This window comes from Periophthalmus magnuspinnatus, chromosome 17 (assembly GCF_009829125.3).
Source record: "Periophthalmus magnuspinnatus isolate fPerMag1 chromosome 17, fPerMag1.2.pri, whole genome shotgun sequence".
Lineage (NCBI taxonomy): Eukaryota > Metazoa > Chordata > Actinopteri > Gobiiformes > Gobiidae > Periophthalmus > Periophthalmus magnuspinnatus.
In genome coordinates this window covers 13,877,320-13,900,415 of record NC_047142.1, presented here as the reverse complement: position 1 = coordinate 13,900,415, position 23,096 = coordinate 13,877,320, and positions in this window count along the sequence as shown.

Below are 23,096 nucleotides of genomic sequence, written 5' to 3'. Positions count from 1 at the left end.
AATATGTAATTTTAACCATTATTTAATTCCACCCTAGAATTCTGACACGTCCAGCTAATATTTCAAACTTTTATATTCTACAATGTTGTGATGTCATGTGAACTCAACCTGTAATTGATCATTGCAAATATGACATTCTTACATCTGTACTTTTTGTTCTGTTTTACCCTTTCGTTTCAAAGCATGTCATTTATTTTCTTTAAAAGACCTCACTCGGAAAGTAAACAATATTGTATAATTCACCCTTTAATTATTTTAGTTTAATTTCATCGTAAACTGCTCTTTCCATTTCAGTCTTTAAATTATAGGCTACTTGATTGCATGGCGGCCAATGAATGTTTGTTGATGCAGCTCTATTCATAGATTTCAGCTTTCAGATTTCAGTTATGTGACATTTTAAGTACTTTTTACCATTCAAAACATATAATAGTTTGTTTTGGGTCGTTGATCACTGCTGCAACGTCTTGATCTTCCGTCACTCTGAAACCCGTGGATATATGCTTTCTTTTTTGCCACACACTACAGAATTTTTGAGTCGTAAATGATTTCTTAATGCGGGGATGAGGAGAATTGTATGAGATTTTGAACGTCAAGATCGTCCGAGCGCGAAGATTGCAGCGAAGACACCGCATACTACAAGCTAAAAGTTGTAAAAGCCGGCGCACTTGTCTCGTCTGTTCAAAAACGATCAGAGCATTGCACTTATAGATTATACACAAGTCAAAAGTGTGTTATTATTTCTTAAAGCGTAGCGAAGAAAATGTTTTGCACAGACGTAAAGCTACCGAAAGACAGGAAGTAGTTTTTTGTTTAATCCGCAGCATCTTCACCCACCGATCCTCACAGCGTGGATTTATGTGAACATGTGAGGAACTACTCTTTTCCCCACTATTTTTTGTTTTAATTATGTTTCAAACTGCATTTTTAGCAATGTTCTGGGTGACTGACTGGATGCCGTGGATTTGCAGAGAAAATTTCAGGCTTTCGGGTATAAAGACATGGATGAACGCTACAGTTTAACGTCATCATTGTTCCTTTTGATATTTCTTATGTTTTTATCTTACACCTCTGTATCTGTCATTCCAGTCGCTCTGCTCTATTTGCTGTTGCTTTACCAGTGATGTTTTGTGGTTATGACATGACAGAGCAGCTACTCACTGAATAAAATCATTGGGAATATTGGTGGTACTCCCAGATGGGGGCAGTAGCCAGTTTTCCCTGTTGATTACGTTGTCCTTTGTCATGAAATATCCAAAATGTAAATGCCTGTTAGTGATTAGACCCAAGCACTCACTGTATTACAACAAATCTACCTTTTAACAACATTGCCCCCATCTGTATTCAATATTTTTAGCGTACAGAACGTTGCAATGTCATCTGAAACTCAGCAATATCTCCTGTGCCATAGCTCCCAGTCCTGTGCAGTTACCTCTAATCACAGCAGAGTAGATAGTCTTTGTTCATTTGTGCTGCTGCCGTGTTCCTCCCTCCGGCCCCACACTCTGCTCCTCAGTGACGGATGCAGATCGGAGCTCGTTCTGTGCAAATCTGACCTTCTTTGTTTTAAATTAATCCCACGGGGCCCAGTCCGCCGCCTCCCTGGTCACCCCGCCTGTCTGTGATTGGTCGCTCGCCGCCAGATACAAATGAGCAGACAAAGAATTAATACTTTGCTTTGACTGCACTGTAAAAATGTGCTGCTTGAATATATGGATTTCTAATAACGATGTTTACGTAGAATTGCACTAGGGGATAAAACACCCTCTCATTCAAGGTTTTTTATGTTGTTATATATGCACACACTCACAAATATAATTCGTTATCGTGATCAGCATTGATTCATCTGTGCGGTCTTCTTTTTTAATGTTGATTTTATGATGATTATTTGTGATTTATGTTTTGATTTGTTGTATTGTGATTTGAATGTCTTTTTTATTCTGTGAAGCACTTTGAATTACCTTGTGTATGACTCGTGCTATACAAATAAAAGCGCCTTACCTTCATTTAAACACTGCTGCCTTTAGACTTTTATTGTGTAGAACCTTTAAGGAAGTATTTGTTATACTAGCACAGCCTTGACATCTTAAACAGCTTAAAATGTGGAACTTCTAGTAATAACATACTTCTGAAAGGTTATTGCTTAGGTTATTTTCAATGACATGACAGGACAGACCGTGAATTTTGCAAATTTGCTCTGAGATTTTAACATCAAGACATGACACGGGAAGGCGGGGCTTAGGGGTGCTTTTAACTCCGCCTACACAAGGTTCACACACACAGAGCAGTGGAAGAGAGGACCAAAACCTGAAGAATCAGAGCCACAGCACCAGAGCCCGAGAGTCTGACCTGGAGCCACACTCTGAACTTGAACCCTTTGCTTTTTGTAGGAACAGCTCGAATTTCACAAAATTTACATGTGATTAGTTTGTGTCACTTGTAAAATAACTTTGCATTAACATTGCATTATTAGTGAGATAAAATTGACAGCACTTACATATAGGTTCTTTCTTTCTAAAAAAACAAAACAAAAACAAAGCTTTTATTAGTAATTTTAAAAGTTTTTGAATGTTTAATTGTCTTATAAAAACATGCATCCTTACTATAAGTGGGGCGTTGCCTTTCCACAGATGTGACCAGTAAGTCGGTCTGTTGGTGTCACCTTAGTGGACCTTCCAGTTATATAGTGAAACTTTAATTTTAATATTATGAAAATGAAACATAGAAACGAGCAAAATATCTTAAATATCTTGAGTAAATGTATTTGGGCTGATAACTCAGTCAATCTAAATGATACAACTACACTATAATGTTTTATAAGACTGATTGATTTTCTCATCCTTAATGTGTTTCAGATTCCTGTTATCTTCAACATTTTGAGGGCTTTTTCCATTCAAAAGATTGCTATGTCAGTGATTATAGTATTATAGCATTATGCAAGAAGAACAGACAAGAAGCACAGCTAGGTTAGGAAAACAACAAGCTAGAGGTCGCTATATGTTTGATTAAAGGCCCTGTATTACACAAAATTGACCCTTATGAGCTTTAAGTCATGTTAGAATGCTTTTACCTCCTGCAGGTGTTTTCGATGAGGAAACATTATAACATAAACCAGAAACAGTGAAATATGGGCCCTTTAAAAGCCAAAACAAAGATTATTCTAAACATTGTAATCCCAGGTTTTTACCTCTTGCATATGGTCCCTTTTTTACAGTGTCCCTTCTGTAGCAGACACATGGAGAGGAAATGGTTGTAATAATGCAGCCGAGGGAGTGTTTTAATGAGCCTGAATGTCGCGTGGATCTGGGGGCCTCCACACTGGCCTCGATGGGAGCCAGACCTTGTCCTTTTTGGTCCATCACAAAGTTTTTAATGAACAAAGTGTAGTGACTTTGTTCTCAGGTAGAGCCAGCCCTCCCCTCAGGATAGACTTGTGTTCACTGTGCAGGCGGTGTGGGGCGGCAGGAAATTATATGCGCTTAAAATGAAATATTATGATTTATCGTAGCCTTTTAAAGTACCTCCTTCCTCTGCAGTTGCTTTTATTCAGAAGAAGATTGTCTCACCGAATGGGTATTTAAAGAGGAGGTATTTAGATCTGTGTTACTGTGTTTATATATATATATATGTTTATATATATATATATATATGTTTTTTTATATATATATATATATGTTTATATATATATATATATATATATATATATATATATATATATATATATATATATATATATATATATATATATGTTTTTATATATATATATATGTTTTTTATATATATGTATGTTTATATATATATATATATATATATATATACCGTAAATTTCGGACTACAGAGCGCACCTGATTAAAAGCCGCACCAGCTAAATTTGAAGAGAAAATCAATTTTGTACATATATAAGCCGCACCTGAATAAAAGCCGCAGGTTTTCATATTGTAACATGAGATATTTACACAGAAAGACGGTGCACCGACACGCTTTTTTTTTAACTGTGCCTGAAAATTGGAACCAACACGACATCAACACGGGATGAACACATCTGCAGGTTTAGAAAATAAAACTGCACCAAAACGGAAAATCTGCTTTTATTTCCTCTGAAAACTTTTGTCGTCTTTTACATTGACCAAGTTGGATTCATTGATGTCGAGCTTACGTGCAGTGGCTCTATTTCAGGGGTCGGCAACCCGCGGCTCCGGAGCCGTATGCGCCTCTTTCAGCCTTATACTGCGGCTCTGCGTGGCTGAAGTGTATTTTATTTGTGTTAGCTCTTTTTTGTTGTAGTTTAAATTGGAAGATTATTATGATCTTGAAATAAAATTATATTTTCTTATTTTTCGTTGCTCAAAATAAGCGTCACACTCGCGGAACAATGTTCAAAACAAACACCGCTCACGTCTCACAGACACAGACACAGACACAGACACAGCTCACAGTCCTGCGTAAAGAGCCCTGATTTTCAGACGCTGTGCGCACAGGGGTCAGGAGCAACTTTCGCCCGTCCCTAATGACACACTAATAAGCTCGTCCGTAGATGTATCATGAAAATCCTGCTGGAAATCGCCACAGAAATCTATTTGATGTAGTAGCAAGTTTATTATCTGCTCTTGTCTCCGCGGTGACGTATCACGTATAACACATCAGACACGACGCACAAAAGTAGAGCCACAAGCGAGTGAAAATGAGCCAAAACAAAAGTCTTTGGAGAGCTTTTAACAAAGGGGAAAAGGACAACTGAGGAGCCAGAAGAGGAGACTACACCTCCAAGAAAAAAAAAGATAAATTTAACAGACAATGCCTACTTAAAATCTGGGTTTGTCGCTGCAGGTGACTCACGCGCACAGTCCGCTCTACGTAACATACGGGAAAAGCAAATAAGGCAATGAAACCTTCAAAACTGCTTTGGCACATGGAGAATAAGCACCTGGGATTAAACGATACGCCTTTAGAGTTTTTGAAAGAAACTGCGGAGCAGAGTAGACATAATCACATAATCAGCGCAGGGCTCCCTCTGATGCAGCGGTTTGGTGAGTTGTATTTTTTTAATGCACTTAAGTTGTTTTTGCCATATTTATCTGCCACGTGTAGAAGGCTTGTCCGTGAAAATAAAACCCAGGGGCCGTTATCCAGTAAAAAATCCATAAATAAGCCGCACTGCTGTACAAGCCGCAGGGTTCAAAGCGTGGAAAAAAAGTAGCGGCTTATAATCCGAAATTTACGGTATATATATGTATATATATGTATGTATATATATATATATATATATATATATATATATATATATATATATATATATATATATATATATATATATATATATATATATATATATATATATATATATATATATATATCAGCAGCAGCAGAGGTCTGCTACAGTGCTGCTGAGTGAGAGACATGAGGAAAATAAACATACAGAGGCGGCTTCAATTTAGCTTTAAATTCTGATTATTGGTGTGTCTGCATCAATTCAGAAGAGTTTTATTAGAACTGACAATGCATCTAAAACATGATTGTTTTTCCCACCCCTAATAGACAGCAAAAGAAAATGCAATTCTGTCACTTGTCAAACATTTGTCCAGTTGACAGAACTGAATTTTCTTTCACTATAAGTATTAGATCAATATCATGATATTTGCATAGTATTTGGTATTACATTCAAACAAAAATCACTTATATCTCCATCAGTAGCAGGGTGTCTCTCCGCTGATCTGACCTGTAACTTGACCTGGTGTCATCACCTGCTTGTCAGATGAGTATAATGCCGTACATTACAGGAAAAGCAGTAACATCTCTGACAGGCTGGTTGTGAACTCACCGCCAGGAAAATGACTTGGTGCACTTTCAAATATGATGAATTAGTTTAGAAATTAAATTGTTGTAATGAACATTATCTTTTTTTTTAAACTATTGCTTTTGCCTGAAAAAACAACTACTTCAACAGTTTGTAATGTTCAAAGTTATTTCTCACTTACCTTATGCATTCCAAGCATCCTAATTATTCACCACGATGAGTTTATAAGTATTTCCCCCAATTTTCAGAGACCAGAGTGCAGTTTTGCAAGTTGTTGTTTTGCAGACACCTCGCAGCAGGCTTACTTTGACCTCAAGAGCTTTTTATACAATATATACGTATTGCGGCAAGACAAATTTTGCTCAAATACATGAAGACAAATGTTGTACAGGGCCTTTAAGTCACCTTTTCCTCAGAATAAACTCTTTACTTTTCCTGTTTTATAGACCCATACAATGCTTAGATTAACGGCAGATAAAGCCTTCTCTGAAATAAACAGTGTGTACGTCTGAGCAGCTCCCAGTGCACACAGGCGACTGCTTTGGTTCAATAAAAGCCATATTTGTATCAGGGGTAATGAGCCTGATTCAATGGAACTGCACCATCTTAAATCCAGCTCTGCGCTTGACTCCCGAGCCGAACAAATGAATGTGTCACCTCCGTCCCTGCGCTTTAATCAAAGGGAAATGTTGCTTGAAATCTTTTTTTTTTTCGTACCTATAAATTCATGAGGTTACAAATCGTGCCTCTGCTCCTGGGAAAGTTAAAGAAATGCATTGAAGAAATGTGTTTTATGTAATGGACTTTTTGGCTGTTTTTAACCTTGGCATAATGATGTTTCTGACTAAAAAAAATATATTAGTGATGCGTGTGTTAGCCTTTTGTATGCATCGCCCTGCCTGGCCCGACTTTACATTCAATATGACTCAAAGAAATGGGGATCAATCTAACAAATCCAACCTCCACATATATTCACAATAATGCCTTGTATTTCTTTACAGCTGGTTGTCATAGCAAAAGAGGAACACTTTGTAAATGTGGTGACTTAATCACTGTTTTACTGTTGTAGACCAGGGGCGGGAAAAGTTTTTGACACATGGTGGGTTCTAAAATTTGACAGAGGGGCCAGGCCAGGATATATAAATATGTATATACTACATTAGAGATTTGGCCTGTAACATGTAGCAAAGCATGACTATGCAAGGCTTATTGTACAAATTGTTTTCCAAATGCATTCATTAAATTAATAATTAATGTATTAAATGTCAGTTCAATAAACACAGCAGAAAAGCTTTGAAGAAGATTTACTCTTACCTATTTATAATATAATTTGGTCATGTTCAGCGGGCCGGATTAATAAACCCAAAGGGCCGTGTGTGGCCCCTGTGCCGTAGTTTGCCCATGTCTGGTTTGGAACAAATGACTGATATGTTTCTGTATATTTTTATACAGATGAGTCTGGTCCCCACGCCCCTGTTGCGTCTCAAGCGTCTCAGATTTGTTTTTTTCAATGACACCTGTGAAATGAAGAAGCTCAATGGTCACCATGATTTACAAATAACATTTGTGAATTTATCTCACCTCAGACTAACAGAGTTTAGTGCTTCTTTCATTGATTCTGCAGAATTTTTTTCCATCCCCATGTGACATTTTTTTCCTTTATTTTTTTCTGATACGGACAGATCACGATATCTATTCCACCTGTCAATCACACCCATTTGAAAACGGGGAGATTCACCCGTGAGAATATTCTGGATCTCAGGCAACAAATGCACTGCAGAAGCTGTTACTTAAAATCTCACAAACATGTTATAAAGGAAGCTAAGATGTTATGGTCTACATGCTGCACTAAGGTCACATATTGTTAAAAACATGGCACTAACTTCCATTGGGAACCTGATAAGACTCATTAAGTGGACAATATCTGTGGATGCTTTGTTTCTTGCCCTGAAAAAGCAGCGGCCCAGTTTTAGCGTTTGACCTGCCTTGTTGTTGCCATCACTGTGTTCAAAACAGTGTGCATGATGGGCTGCACTATACTCACAGAATCCTGTGAAACTGTTAAAGAAAGAATTAAAGAAGTAGGTCAATCTTTACAGATTTCATAAAACATACATGTTAAACACACAAGTAATGTACAATAAAATGATTGAGCCTTTGTGGATCCATAATGTTAAAGCAGAGATGAGGTTGCCAGGTTTTCTCAACAAAACCTGGCAACAGTATATGAAACCCTACCAGAAACCATGAAACCTACAAAAATCTCCAACATATGTTACAGATAAGCCTACTCCTCCTCACTCCCATAGATGGCTTAGCTTTGAGCATGTCTCATGCCAATAATCCAGTGTGTGTTTAGAGAAGACGTGTTACATTCAATACCACCATATCTTCAGGTCTTTACATTTTGTTCATTGTAAACCACAATATAGATCTAAAAACAGCTCAATAATAGAAACAGGTCCATTGACTTCTGGTTGAAAACAACTTGAATTGATTCCCACCTGCCCCCTAACCCTCCGACACTCTTGACGCCATCACAACACAGTGTACTTCTCACTTTCAAAGCATTTTACTGCTGCATTTTTCATTAAAAAATAAATAAAAATTGAATACTAATAATAATAAAAAAGGACCCAGTGGTTATTTTTGTCCAAATGTGTCACTATAGGGCAAACGGGAACTAAACTGGACTAGACCAAGAATTTAATGAGGACTAACCAGGATTAACCAAATCTATATCAGGATTTAGCGGGGCTCAAATTAGCAACGTCAAATTTAAGTACGAACTGCTGAACTAAAACAAGAATCCCATACATTTCACACAGAATAAGACCCCATGGAGACACAGGGAGGACATCTGACACACAGGGACATTTAGGACATATCTGCAGAGGTATAAACTACAGGGTTAGTAGCTTTTATAGACACTACCACCACATGGAGACACATTCTGTGAAGAGGACATCATAATAACTACTTTATTACTTTGACTTTTAGTATTTGTGACTATTCTAATTACAATTTTGATTTGATTGCAGAATTAACTCTTAAATGAATTCAGCTATGCCTGGCTGTATCTTGAGTTATTCCTAGCAGAGAATAGCAGCTGTTTTCCATAGAGCACACCCGGAGATGAGGCTGACGTACTTCAATCAGGGAGCAGCTCTGTAATCCTAATCCCATACCTCTGGATCGTCACACGCTGCAGGCACATGGAACAGAGCTGGAATAAAAGTGGGAATATCACAAGTCTGTCTGGCATTGTCTCTTGCACTCTTGCACTTTGAAACATTTTACTAGATTTTTAAAAACGTGACGTGAAATGAAGTGAAATGAAAAGCAAAACTAGTTCATTTTAAACAGTTTGCAGTGGTTAAGTTATTCCTCACTTATCTTAAGCATTCTGAGTATCCTCATTATTCACTGCTATTTCATAAGCACTTTTCAGCACGTTCAGTGGTCAGAGCGGAGTTTAACATTACAGTAAAACAGCATGATAACACACACTTGATTATCACGCTGTAATAAATATTCAGTTGGTTAACGTAAAAAAACTTTAGTTGAATTTCTGCCTTAAAGTTTTCGTTTATTTAAACATACTTCCATACAGCTAGCTAAAATCATATCAGAAAAGAAAAAGAAGCAACAGTCAACGTTCAATGAGCTTAATCTAATACTGTGTAAAAAAAAAAAAAAAAAATGCTGCCTACATGAGTCATGGAGTCATGACTCAGAGGAAGAACACACATGACCTTGCCTCTCCTGAACTGAAACTAAGACAACACTTCTGGGACATTGTTTTTGGGCCCTTGGTGCTGTCAGTGTGGACATGAGACTATGCAGAAGCTTGGGGAGGCTCTGGTCCACGTGGGTAGAAGATCCCTCAGAACACCATCCGTCATCTCCCCAGGAGCTGGCCTCAGCACACTGTTTTCACACTGATTTTGGGCTCTCTCTATTTTCAAATCCCTCCTGGTGTGTTCCATGTCCATAAATCAGGGCAGAATTACATTTGCTTGCATAATATTTTATTGTAAGCTTTATGAAATACCAAGGCTGAAATGCAATTGAAAGTCAAGTATGCATTAATATAAATCCAATTAAGAAGTGTTTCTCTCAAATGAAGAGTGCTCTATATAATGACATTTTCAAGCACATGGGTTGAGGTTTTACACATCGGTTTTATAGCTGAACTGCTTTTTTTTCTCCATATGCTAAAAGTCATAGCTGCCCTTTGCATGGGCCTATATCTGTGTTTTATTTTAAAAAGATATTACTGAGCTGTGCTCTCTCTGGTTACCCCAGGGAATGATGGGGACCCCAGTGATCAACATATGTCTCTCCTCTTTTACATTCTTAAAATATATCTTCTGTACTGAGGACTCATATAATCATATATTTAGTCAAATTAGCATAAATGTATATATATATATTGCTGATGTTTTTTGACTGGTTTATGTGAAGCTTAGCATGAGAAGTGGAGCGTCCTGATCAGTTCAAACATCTACCCAACTGGCTCTGCTGTCATTTCTTATCAACAACCATCTCCCGATTTCATAGGTGCCACAGTCAGTGAAAAAATGTCACTGGAGGGGCACAGCGGTTTGACATCTCCTGCTTCCCCTGCAGCCTGTGTACATAAAACAGTCGACAGTTATCCATAATGCTGCTCATCGCATTTAGTTAGGCCTAGCAAAACTCTTTTGGTGCAAAACGAACCCCAGTGCAGATAATTACTTTGAGAATGAGTCAGCGCGCCCTTGTGTGCGGTCGCATTTGTAAACGAGTGGAGTAAATGTGTTTAGTCACCTGGTGTTATCGGTCAGAGCTGCTGCTGCCAAACGCTTTTGGCTCACCGCACGTCTGCCAAACCATAATGAAACAAACGAGGAACGCGCGCCAAACTGCACAGGTGATCAGAGAGCTTTAATTCAGCCATATCCATCCTCGCCCATCTGCAGCGCTATCACACGGCCCGCCACCATAATGCCACATGTCGCAAAACACAATCTAATAGAAGCCAGTAAAAAAGTGGAGCAAATCAAACGCCCGCTCCGAGCTCTTTCCATTCTGCTGCACAAACACAATCTGCACAATCTGAGTGGCGGCGTTAGCATCCACGGCCAAGCGCAACGGGGCGACCGAGTGGAGGGGCAGAGCGTTCCAAATGTGTTAGCATTCAGCGCGTGGGGTTCTCATCTCTGCCACAAACACAGCCCTGCCGGACAGCTGAACACAAAGGGCCTTTGTAATGTGCAAGTGACAGTGGACTGGTTTGATGAGAGTTAATGGTGAGTATTTGTAACTGAAAGCACTTCACTAGTTGTTTTATTAAAGGGACTGTATTGGCACTGTTTGTTTACTGTCTGATTAGAATGCCAAATGAGTGTGGTGCTTACTGTCAGTGCTGTTTTTCTGTCTTTTATTGACTGATGACTGTTCCGTGGTTTGATTTTTTTTAATATTGGTCATGTAAACATCTCGGTTGAGGCCCTGTGATACTGGTGTCGTGAAAGTACACAGAACGACATCAAATTTCATAAACTTGACCCATCTATATCCTAAAATATAAGGTAAACATGTTCAAATTAAATATAACTTTTACTGATAACAATTTAAACGCTGATTTATTCTTGGACATGATGGCTGAGTTGTCTATTATAATTTGATGTTCTGGTTCTCAAGAAAACAGAGCGAGCTTCACATGAGTCTCTATTTTGGTTTTCCAGTTTCAATGTTGAAATCCAGTTGGTTTAAACCTCTCCGATCTGAACCCTCATTACCTAAACCCCAGTCTCTACAGCCTAGTGAGTGAATTCTGGAGGTTCTGAATGAGAAAAACTTGTATGTGTCCTCAATCTGCAGGATATAACACTGGCAACCCAGGTTCAGTAGAGCTTGTAGTTACTTTTTAAAACCAGTAGGAGTGCAGGATACACACCGTTCTTTAAACTACGGGAGCTCATGACATAGTGTGATAATGCTCCAAGCCTCTCCCTGTGAGACATGTTGCCCTTTGGTTTTGATCTGTGGTCTGTTTTGTCATCACACTGTGTTCAGAACGCCACAGCAGAACAAAACTACAGTAGTTGACAATAAACCTAAAAAGAGCGAGCACAGAAACACTTCCAAAATCACACAGAGCGTCCAATCACAGCAGCTTAATTATATATCGATATAACGGGTCTGTACCTGATTTTTCCCAAGCAAAATTTTGTACAGTACAGACATAAACAGCTCGTGAGGTCAAAATAAGTCTGCTGTGTGCTGTCTGCATCTAATTATAAAGTGTTTTACTGTCCGATAATCAGGAAGTGTGGGTTAGCATGCTAGCTGTTGTTAGCTTTACCACTGGTGTCTGAAAGTTGTGAAATGTGAATAATGTGAATAATTAGGATGTTCGTAATGCATAAGGTAAGTGAGGAATACCTTTGGACCACTGCAAATTGTTTAAAATGAATGAATAGTTCTGTTTTTCACGTTTTTAAGACTGTCTCTCGGCTGGCCTGGAAACGCCTTGGGGTCCCACCGGAGGAGCTGGAGGACGTGTCTGGGGTGAGGGAAGTCTGGGAGTCCCTGCTTAGACTGCTGCCCCCACGACCCGGCCCCGGATAAGCGGAAGAAAATGGATGGATGTAAGACTGTAAAATTTAAAGTAGAGTTAAGGTATACTGTTTTAAATAATCTTGTACAGCAAGTGCTTCCATCTGAGAAGTTACATAGTGCATCTTTTAGTATGTTCGACTTGTTCTAAATTATAATCAATATACCAACCATAGACTGTATAAAGAAGTGTCTAGGGAGTGTGGTGTCACCCATAGCGTTCGGCTCCAGTCAAATGAAGCTCATCGAGGCTAGCAGTTATGGGATGAATTTCCATATTGGGATTTCTGACCGTGAATATCATGGCAACCAAAGAGCTAATCTGGAGCGAAGCCACTGAAAGTTCACACCCTTTCCCAACCGCACCGCTGGTTTAGCTGGGAGCAGGCGCAATTAAATCTGTTGCTAACGCTAGTGGGAGAGACTTCGGGGAAAGAAGGCGCCTGATTTGTGTCTTATTAATGTTCATATCTTGTTCATATCCAGGATCATGTAGAGCAGAGGGGTTAATACGAACATTTTATGAGCAAAATGACAAGGCTCACTGTAGTAGTTTTCTAATGTAAAGTGAATTGGAGCCAGAATCGATGGACCCGGAAGTGTGTCTAAAATCACTTCCTGTTTAGAACATTAGCAGGTAAGATATGTCCATTTATATAAAGTCTATGATACCAACTTATATTTGGAACAGTTTTATTACATCTGGATCAGGATCACTTGTATTATCAATGAAATGTTAGCAGCTTATATGTGATAATGTGTGTCGATATGGTCACGTATCCATCTACCGTCAGATTAAACTGTTACATGAACCTGCACAGAGACTACAGGTGCAAATTTGCATTCTCTGCTATAACCTGGTATGTTTCCTTTTGGTCAATGTTTACTGTACTGTCACTGTATGAATAAAAACATACATTACCATACAACTCTGCCAACAATACAATCTTGCTTCATGTCTAATGCATTGAAATGAGCTTCTATAAACCCTGCAGTCTTCTTAGGCCCATCTTTCTCCACCATCAACCCACCCTCTCTTCCTCTCTTCTGCACTTTGTCATCATCCACTCCGCCCCTCTCCTCCCATGCCTCGAGAGCAGCCCTCCAACATCTCTCGTCTTTATTTGGAAGCCGGATAGCGTCCAAATTACCCCGCGCTTCCCGGTTCGGAGTTGGAAATAATGATGCCTCTGTCTTTTCATGTTCCGTGCTCTCTGCCTGTGTTATTACATCAGTCAGACGGCGCGCATCGCAAAATAACTCCTCACTAGAGTCACTACCCTCCATCCTTGCCTTGCTTCGGCTCGGGCGTCTAACCCCAACACAAGGCATGATGGGAGTTAATGAGCTGTCGCGCTCTGTTCTCCTCGCGGCGCTCCAGGACCGGTCTTAATGGAGAAACTGCGATCTGTCACTCCTTAAAATGTATTTCCAATTTTTTTCGCCGCTACTTCAAATCCCGCCTAGTTCATTTGCCCCCCGAACAGAAATCATGCCTCGCAGTTTTGTTAAATGCTTCAACTTGTCGATGAGTTCTGGCCTGACCTTCGCAAGTTGCCTTCAGGTTTAATTTGTCGATTTTTGATGAGCAGTAAAAAGAAGTGGGTTTGGGGAAATCTGTGTCAGAGATCCAGGAAAAGGCTTTTTAGTGGAGCAGATGGAGCGAGTTGAGCTGGCGGGGAGTGTTCAGCTTTGGAACACAAGTTGGCTCTGTGAATGGGGATCACAATGTACTGTACAAAAAGATGTGGAAGACCAAACGCGATCGTGTGTGGGTGTTGGGGTGAGGTTACTGGCTATTGAGTAAAAATTGAATTCAAGCTACCCTAGCAGAATATTGCTTTGGTTGTAAACAGTTCAATTTGCGTTGAGATACAGAAACTGCTATAGACTTGTAGATCGATAAAACATAGACCCTTCCATTGGTTGTAAACAGAACGCCTGCATTCTGAAGGTTGTTCTATGGATTCAAGGCGGTTTCAAAGGGAAGGTTAGCGTTAGCCCTGAAAACATCGCAATCTCTGAAACGTTTTTATTTTATTTATTTGAATTCTGTCAGGATTTGGGTTTTTTTGTATGTTCTGTGCTGTCTTTCCCCTCGCTTCTGTGTTTGAGCCTGGAGCGGGGTGGAGACTCTGGCACCACCTCCACACACCTGCTTCTGATCAAACAATCAAGCTGCACATTTGAGGATAAAAGGACTCGGTGCCACATCGTCGTGTCGTCTTCCGGTTTTTCTTCATGTCATGCTCTGGTTTATTTGTTCGTTTATCCACTGCGATCCCACTCCCTGGAACCACTCAGCGCCTCCGTCTCCGACCCAGCTCAACTCGACCGCTACGAACACCTCAGCCTCTGACCCTGCAAGCCACGACCTGCTCTAAGATCTGCTCTGTTTTCCTTCATTTACATCCCTGTATCTGCAAATAAACTCTGTTCTGTTTTCCTAAGTCTGTATTTTTGTTCCCTCCATCAGTCTTTATGACAAATTCAGACAGTGTATATTAATCATTAACCACGTGTCAGCAAGCAGCAAGTTACCACAATAGTTACAGTACATCCATTGTCCTAAAGTAGATAAGAGCATGAAATTAGACAACTAACAGCACACATTACAGGACATTAAAACAACTAGTAGACAACAAAATCTAATCCAGTCAATGGCAGCATGAGGACCCGACCACACATGAGTAACGCCAGATGGTTACATAACATTATTACTCACCTATAGTTTATTGGCATAGCAAGTTGCACAGAAATGATAAATGATTACCAAAAAATTAACAGACATCTAATCTAATCGCACCACAGACTTAGCTACAACAATATCTAAGCAGCTCAGTGAGTGAATTCTGGAGGTTCTTAGCTTTCACATGAGGCCTGCTCATATACTGACAATGAAAAAAACTTGTATGTGTCCTCTATCTGCAGGTTAAAGCACGGGCAATACAGGTTCAGTTGTGATTGTGGTTCTTTTCTTTAAAAATGTAAGAAAGCAGGAGACATATTGGGGATAGTTGACTTTTCAGCACTTTTAACCATGTTATTATCCTTCTCATTTACGCACTTAACTTATATTTAGATTCATTTGTGCAGGTTTGAGTAATCTTTATACTGTTGTATTCAAGGCGTCTTTGCTCCGCTCTACCCTGTTTTCACCTCCACCAATACACGCCCACTGTTCTGTACTTAAATTGTTCTCCAAATGTACTTTTCAGAACTTTTAAGCATGTTATAGTTGTTTCTTCTTCTCATTTACGCTCTCAAAGTTGTATTTGGAGTGATTTGTGCATGTTTGAGCATCTTTCTGATCAAACCCCATTTTCTCTCTCCTCTGTCGTTACTTCATTTCCTGATTTTATCTTCTTATATGGTGAAAAAAATCTCCTGCTCACTAGCATGCTCTGTGGTTATACATTGGAAGGGTGGACACCTTAATCTGGCCGAGCAGCACTTTGCAGTCACAACGTTTATGGTAATGGAAAGGGGCAGGTGGGAATTGGCTTCTAATAACTCACTGGGCACCAAAATTTTCCAACACAGAAATCAACTGACTTCTTTTATTGAGTCGTTTTAGATCAATATAGCGATATAAATGTCCATATTATAGCATAATGATCCATGGGTGTCAGATGATATATCAGACAAAAGTTCATGTCTTCTTTTAGTGAGAATGTTGTGTTTTTTTTGGTGTGAGGGGCCATTGGCACAGATTGACCACCACATCTCTGTCCATCAATCTGTTGGGGCAGCTGTGGCCACAAAAATGCTACTATTGATTGAGTCCAGAATGAATTATTTCGTCCCTGTACCACTTCCGTTGCTGGCGTTAACGTTCCTCTTGCTTTTGGCAGCAGAGCAGACACACTCGTACATTTCACAAACAACATGGCGGCGGTTTACCGTGCACTTCGGGTTACTGTGCTTGGTTGTTTTTTTTCCTTATGAGAGTATTCTCGAAAGCCGCTCTGCTTTTGGCACTGTCATGGCCGATCTGTTCACTTATGCTGCAATTTGTCAGCAAAAAAACATAAATAAATCTCTATGAAGCAAATTCATCTTGGTATTATTTATTCACTGGTATCAAGCTGCTGTATTCGAGGTTTAATATGCAGTTTGGTGCTGGGCCGTGCAATCAACTGAGTTTTAACTGGGATTAAAATACTGCTACAATTAATGACACCTTAAATATCCATCCATCCATTTTCTTCCGCTTATCCGGGGCCGGGTCGCGGGGGCAGCAGTCTAAGCAGGGACTCCCAGACTTCCCTCACCCCGGACACGTCCTCCAGCTCCTCCGGTGGGACCCCAAGGCGTTCCCAGGCCAGCCGAGAGACATAGTCCCTCCAGCGTGTCCTGGGTCTTCCCCGGGGCCTCCTCCCGGTGGGACATGCCCAGAACACCTCCCTAGGGAGGCGTCCAGGAGGCATCCTGAGCAGATGCCCGAGCCACCTCAGCTGGTTCCTCTCAACGTGTAGGAGCAGCGGCTCTACTCCGAGCTCCTCCCGTGTGACCGAGCTCCTCACCCTATCCCTAAGGGTGCGCCCGGCCACTCTGCGGAGGAAGCCCATTTCAGCCGCTTGTATCCGCGATCTTGTCCTTTCGGTCATTACCCAAAGCTCATGACCATAGGTGAGGGTAGGAACGTAGATTGACCGGTAAATCGAGAGCTTCGCCTTCCGGCTCAGCTCCTTCTTTACCACAACGGACCGATACAGCGACCGCATCACTGCAGACGCTGCACCGATCCGCCTGTCAATCTCCCGCTCCATCCTTCCCTCACTCGTGAACAAGACCCCGAGATACTTGAACTCCTCCACTTGGGGCAGAGACTCACCACCCACCCGGAGAGAGCAAACCACCTTTTTCCGGTCGAGAACCATGGCCTCGGATTTGGAGGAGCTGATTCTCATCCCAGCCGCTTCACACTCGGCTGCAAACCGCCCCAGTGCCTGCTGCAGGTCCTGGCTTGAAGAAGCCATCAGGACAACATCATCTGCAAACAGCAGAGATGGAATCCTGTGGTTCCCAAACCAGGCCCCCTCCGGCCCCTGGCTGCGCCTAGAAATTCTGTCCATAAATATAATGAACAGAACCGGTGACAAAGGGCAGCCCTGGCGGAGTCCAACATGCACCGGGAACAGGTCTGACTTACTGCCGGCAATGCGAACACAGCTCCTGCTCCGGTCATACAGGGACCGGACAGCCCTTAGCAAAGGGCCCCGGACCCCATACTCCCAGAGCACCCCCCAAAGGACACCACGAGGGACACGGTCGAATGCCTTCTCCAGATCCAGAAAACACATGTGGACTGGTTGGGCATACTCCCATGAGCCCTCGAGGACCCGATGGAGAGTATAGAGCTGGTCCAGTGTTCCACGACCAGGACGAAAACCACACTGCTCCTCCTGAATCCGAGGTTCGACTATCGGTCGGATTCTCCTCTCCAGTACCCTGGAATAGACCTTACCGGGAAGGCTGAGGAGTGTGATTCCCCTGTAATTGGAACACACCCTCCGGTCCCCCTTCTTATACAGAGGGACCACCACCCCGGTCTGCCATTCCACAGGTACTGTCCCCGACCGCCACGCGATGTTGCAGAGACGTGTCAGCCAAGACAGTCCCACAACATCCAGAGACTTGAGGTACTCAGGACGGATCTCATCCACCCCCGGAGCCTTGCCACCGAGGAGCTTGCCAACCACCTCAGTGACTTCAGCCAGGGTGATGGACGAGTCCGCCTCTGGGTCCCCAGTTTCTGCTTCCTCCTCGGAAGACGTGACAGTGGGATTGAGGAGATCCTCAAAGTATTCCTTCCACCGCCCGACAACATCCCCAGTCGAGGTCAGCAGCTCTCCACCCGCACTGTAAACAGTGTTGGTGAAGCACTGCTTTCCCCTCCTGAGGCGTCGGACGGTTTGCCAGAATCTCTTTGAGGCCGTCCGATAGTCCTCCTCCATGGCCTCCCCGAACTCCTCCCAACCCCGAGTTTTTGCCTCTGTGACTGCCCGAGCCGCGGCACGCTTGGCCTGCCGGTACTCATCAGCTGCCTCAGGAGTCCCACGAGCCAACAAGGCTCGATAGGACTCCTTCTTCAGCTTGACGGCATCCCTTACTTCCGGTGTCCACCACCGGGTTCGGGGATTGCCGCCGCGACAAGCACCACAGACCTTACGACCACAGCTACGAGCAGCCGCATCAACAATAGAGGTGGAGAACATGGCCCACTCGGAGTCCATGTCTCCAACCTCCCCCGGGATCAGGGAGAAGCTCTCCCGGAGGCGGGAGTTGAAGACCCCCCTGACAGAGGGCTCCGCCAGACGTTCCCAGCAGACCCTCACAATACGCTTGGGCCTGCCAGGTCTGTCCGGCTTCCTCCTCCGCCAGCGGATCCAACTCACCACCAGGTGGTGATCAGTTGACAGCTCAGCCCCTCTCTTCACCCGAGTGTCCAAGACACGCGGTCGGAGGTCAGATGACACGACAACAAAGTCGATCATCGACCTCCGACCTAGAGTGTCCTGGTGCCACGTGCACCGATGGACACCCTTGTGCTCGAACATGGTGTTTGTTATGGACAAGCTGTGGCTAGCACAGAAGTCCAATAACAAAACACCGCTCGGGTTCAGATCGGGGAGGCCGTTCCTCCCAATCACGCCCCTCCAAGTGTCACTGTCGTTACCCACATGGGCGTTGAAGTCCCCCAGGAGAACAACGGAGTCCCCGGTTGGTGCACTGTCTAGTACCCCTCCCAGGGACTCCAAGAAGGCCGGGTACTCTGCACTGCTGTTTGGCCCGTAGGCCGACACAACAGTGAGAGACCTGTCCCCGACCCGAAGGCGCAGGGACGCGACCCTCTCGTTCACCGGAGTGAACCCCAACACGCAGCGGCTGAGCTGTGGGGCAATGAGCAAGCCCACACCAGCTCGCCGCCGCTCCCCGCGGGCAACGCCAGAGAAATGGAGAGTCCAACCCCTCTCAAGAAGATGGGTTCCAGAGCCCAAGCTGTGCGTGGAGGTGAGGCCGACTATATCTAGCCGGTAACGCTCAACCTCCCGCACAAGCTCAGGCTCCTTCCCCCCCAGCGAGGTGACATTCCATGTCCCCAGAGCTAGTCTCCATGTCCGGAGATCCGGTCGTCGAGGTCCCCGCCTTCGACTGCTACCCGGATCTCTCCGCACCCGCCCCCGCACCTTAAATACATCACATTTATTATCGTATTTCTAGCGTCTTAACCAGTCAGAAGTGTATGGGAAAAAGTCAATTCCACAAGCAGTTGAATGTAAAGTAACTACTCAAATCCAAATATTCTGAATTCAAGTCATTTTAAAGAGGGGGTATTACACTTTGTGTCGTGCTTTTAAATATTAATGGAAAATTGCCGTGCGGGAGCTTGTGGGCAGAGCATTAGACACAATTTTACTGCTAACTGTAAGGAGGGTTCAAATAGGGCCCGGGAGAGATCGTAAAATTACTCAAACGTGCATGGATGACATCTAAAACCTCTTCGGGCATGTTTTTGATGAGGGAACAACCTTATAACATGGTAGAAAGCTCCAAAAAAAAAAAAAAAAAAAAAAACTGATTTTGTGTAATAACCTCTCTTTGAGCAAGGCCAGATTTACCCTGTAATTTTCAATTGGATGGACATGAAAAAAAAAAAAAAAGTATAAATGGACTTGTAGTTCCATGTACTGATAAAAACTGTAATTGATTTTTTTATGCTTACAAGACTTACAATACTTGGAGTTTAAGTGGTTCCAATAAGACTTCCCTAATTATGAGTCCTATAAGTTCGAGTTTTCCTAAGTGTGTGAACCAAATGCACTTGCAGAGGTGGGTAAAGTACCAAAACTTATATTCAAGTAAGAGTAATGGTACTTCCAAATGATTTTACTGAAGGAGAAGTACAAAGTAGTGGTCCAAGAAATTACTCAAGTACGAGGGGAAAACTACTACTGAGGTAAGAGTAACTTAAAAGGTAACATCTGATTTATAACATGAAGCTGATGTAATTTGAAGGACAAAACAGTAAATAATGCCCAAAATCTGGTATTTTCAAAGAATAGACACAAAAATGAGAAACAAAACTGAAATGAAATATCTGAAGGATGTTCAAATCATTTCGTATTGTCAACGTAAAGCTTTTGTCACGTGTAGACAAGTGGGAAGAGTAACACAATTTTTTACAAGAGTACTGTTACTTCAATAAAACTATTACTCAAGTAGGCGTAAATATATGCTGCAAAAAAAATAAAAATAAATAAACACTTTGAAAAGTACAATTTCTTTACAAAGTTAATAAATGTAACTCAGTACTACCCACTTCTGTGCACTTGTACTTACTTGTACTGCTTAAAAGGTTTTGTTTGTTAGCAATCACAAATACATACTTTACATACTACCTCTGCATTTTATTTCAACACTTTTTCTTAAATGAGACTTTTTTCCCAATATTATTAGTAAACTATAACATACAGATAAGTTAACATTTTGTTCATTGTAAACCCAAAACAGGTCTAAAGTGGCTTAGCAAAAAACAGTGCTACCAACTTCTCGTTTTAAAATGCAGACTTGATAAGCCCTGTCTGTTCATAGTGCTATTTCTTCCTTGCAAGCAGTAGATTTTTCATTTGCTTTTGTTGTTAAAAAATGACTTTACAGCATTTTTGAGTCTGTTTTTTATCTTTTCTTTGTTTTAGCCAAATATTATTCGGACCCATAGTTTAAAAAAAGAACAGGATACATATATATATATATATACACACACACACACACACACACATACAAGGCGACCAAATTAGTTCAAGTTCATTAAGTGAAGTGAGTGTGAAGTCTCTGTGCCCAGTGCTTCCTCAGAGCAGAGGTGTAACGGCCTGAGCTCGTTTGAGGGTCGATCGGAGTCGTTATGATGACATTTTCAGACACCTCCAGGCGCTGCATTTGTAGGCAAGTTAGTGCAGGGAAGTGGGCGGAAATCATGTAGGTGAAAACTGCAATTTTCTGAACACTCTAGCCTCTAAATGCAGGACAATCCAGGAGTACCCAAATGCTGGAATAACAAGGCTAAACGCTAATATAAGTTGATTTAGCGCAATATGTCCACAATACGTCTGACCATATCATCATCGCACCTATTTTATCATTATCCCACTGGCTCCCTTTTCATTTTAGAGTGGATTTTAAAATTGTATTGTTTGTTTTTAAAGCGCTTCATGGCCTGGCCCCACCTACATCTCAGACCTCATTGTTCCCTCCTCTCCTTCAAGCGCTCTGAGGTCTGAGGACCAGCTCGAAATCATTGTTCCAAAAGTGAGACTCTAAACCTGATTGGGCCTTTTCTACGGTTGGTCCCGAACCTTGGAATCCCCGCTCCTTCAGTTGATACCTTTAAAGCAAACCTTAAGTAAAATCGACTTTTCAGAACGTTTAAGCATGTTATAGTTTCTCCTTCTCATTTGTGATTTGGCAAGTTTGAGCAATGTCGCCGATCAACCCCCGTTATTTTCTTTATCGATGATACCCATTGCGTAGTAATTCGGCGCAAAAAAAAAAAGAAAAAATCCACTAGTTGCTAGAGTGATGTGCAAACTAACATACATGACCATTCACAAAGACAGTGACGCCTTCTTTTCTGCATCACTCGAGGAAAAACTAAAACTAAAACACAACTCTGCCCACACCAGTCCCTCTTTCCCACAATCATTGGAGGACCTGACAGCTGCACGGCTCTTTGTTGTGATGACGTTTACGGTGACGTCAGCTCCCACTGGGCACCACGGTTCCCTAATGCCGAAATCAGCGGACTTGTTTCTTTCATTATGTCGTTTTACATGAATATTGCGATTTAAAATGTGCACACTACAACATAATGATCCACAGGTGTCATAGATTATAACAATATAGTAGACAGCAGCACACTTGACTCACTGGCTTTAATCCGGTATGAGAATTGTGTGGTCCTCATTTATTTTTTATGCTATATTTCATGCAATGTGCTGATTAATACCACGCTGACACTGTGCTGCACTTTGGAGTCTTTGTGTTGGTGAAATGTCCTACACAAACTTGGATTGGATCACTCCACTCAGAACCAGTTGTCTATGTGTGAGATTGCGTCTGTTTAATTCCACAGCACATGTTTCCGTACTTGAGCATAACCTTGATACCTCTGTGTTGTCCGATACCCTCTCTACATGGTTGGCTCATCCTCTCAGAGCTGACCTTGTCCATTTCACTCATTCTTAAGGGCAGCGCACCGCCCACCAAGCTGCGTCTGCTATCAAAGCCATGAAGAATTTCTTTGACCAAAACTCAATGACTTGGTTTGTAGAATACACGTGGAGCTCATATGAAGTAGGCATTATTTTCTCAACAAACAATATTTACATGTGGATATCTTTTTACCCCTATTGTAGCTGCTATATTGATGCTATATTGCGCAAAACTGACTCTTGTGAGTTTTTAGTCATGTTAAAATGTTGTTATCTTCTCAAAAACATACCTGGAGTTGTCATAACAGAGAAAAAATAACATAATATAGGCTCGTTAAATACTTGTACGTTGATCCGAAACTTAGCCGTTCAAATCTTGCTCTTGACATAAAAAAAAAAAAAAAAAAAAAGAGAAAATTGTTGGTAGAGTGATTAGATCCACTGACACAAAGGCTGACAGTTGAATGTTGTCATGTGTTGTTGGG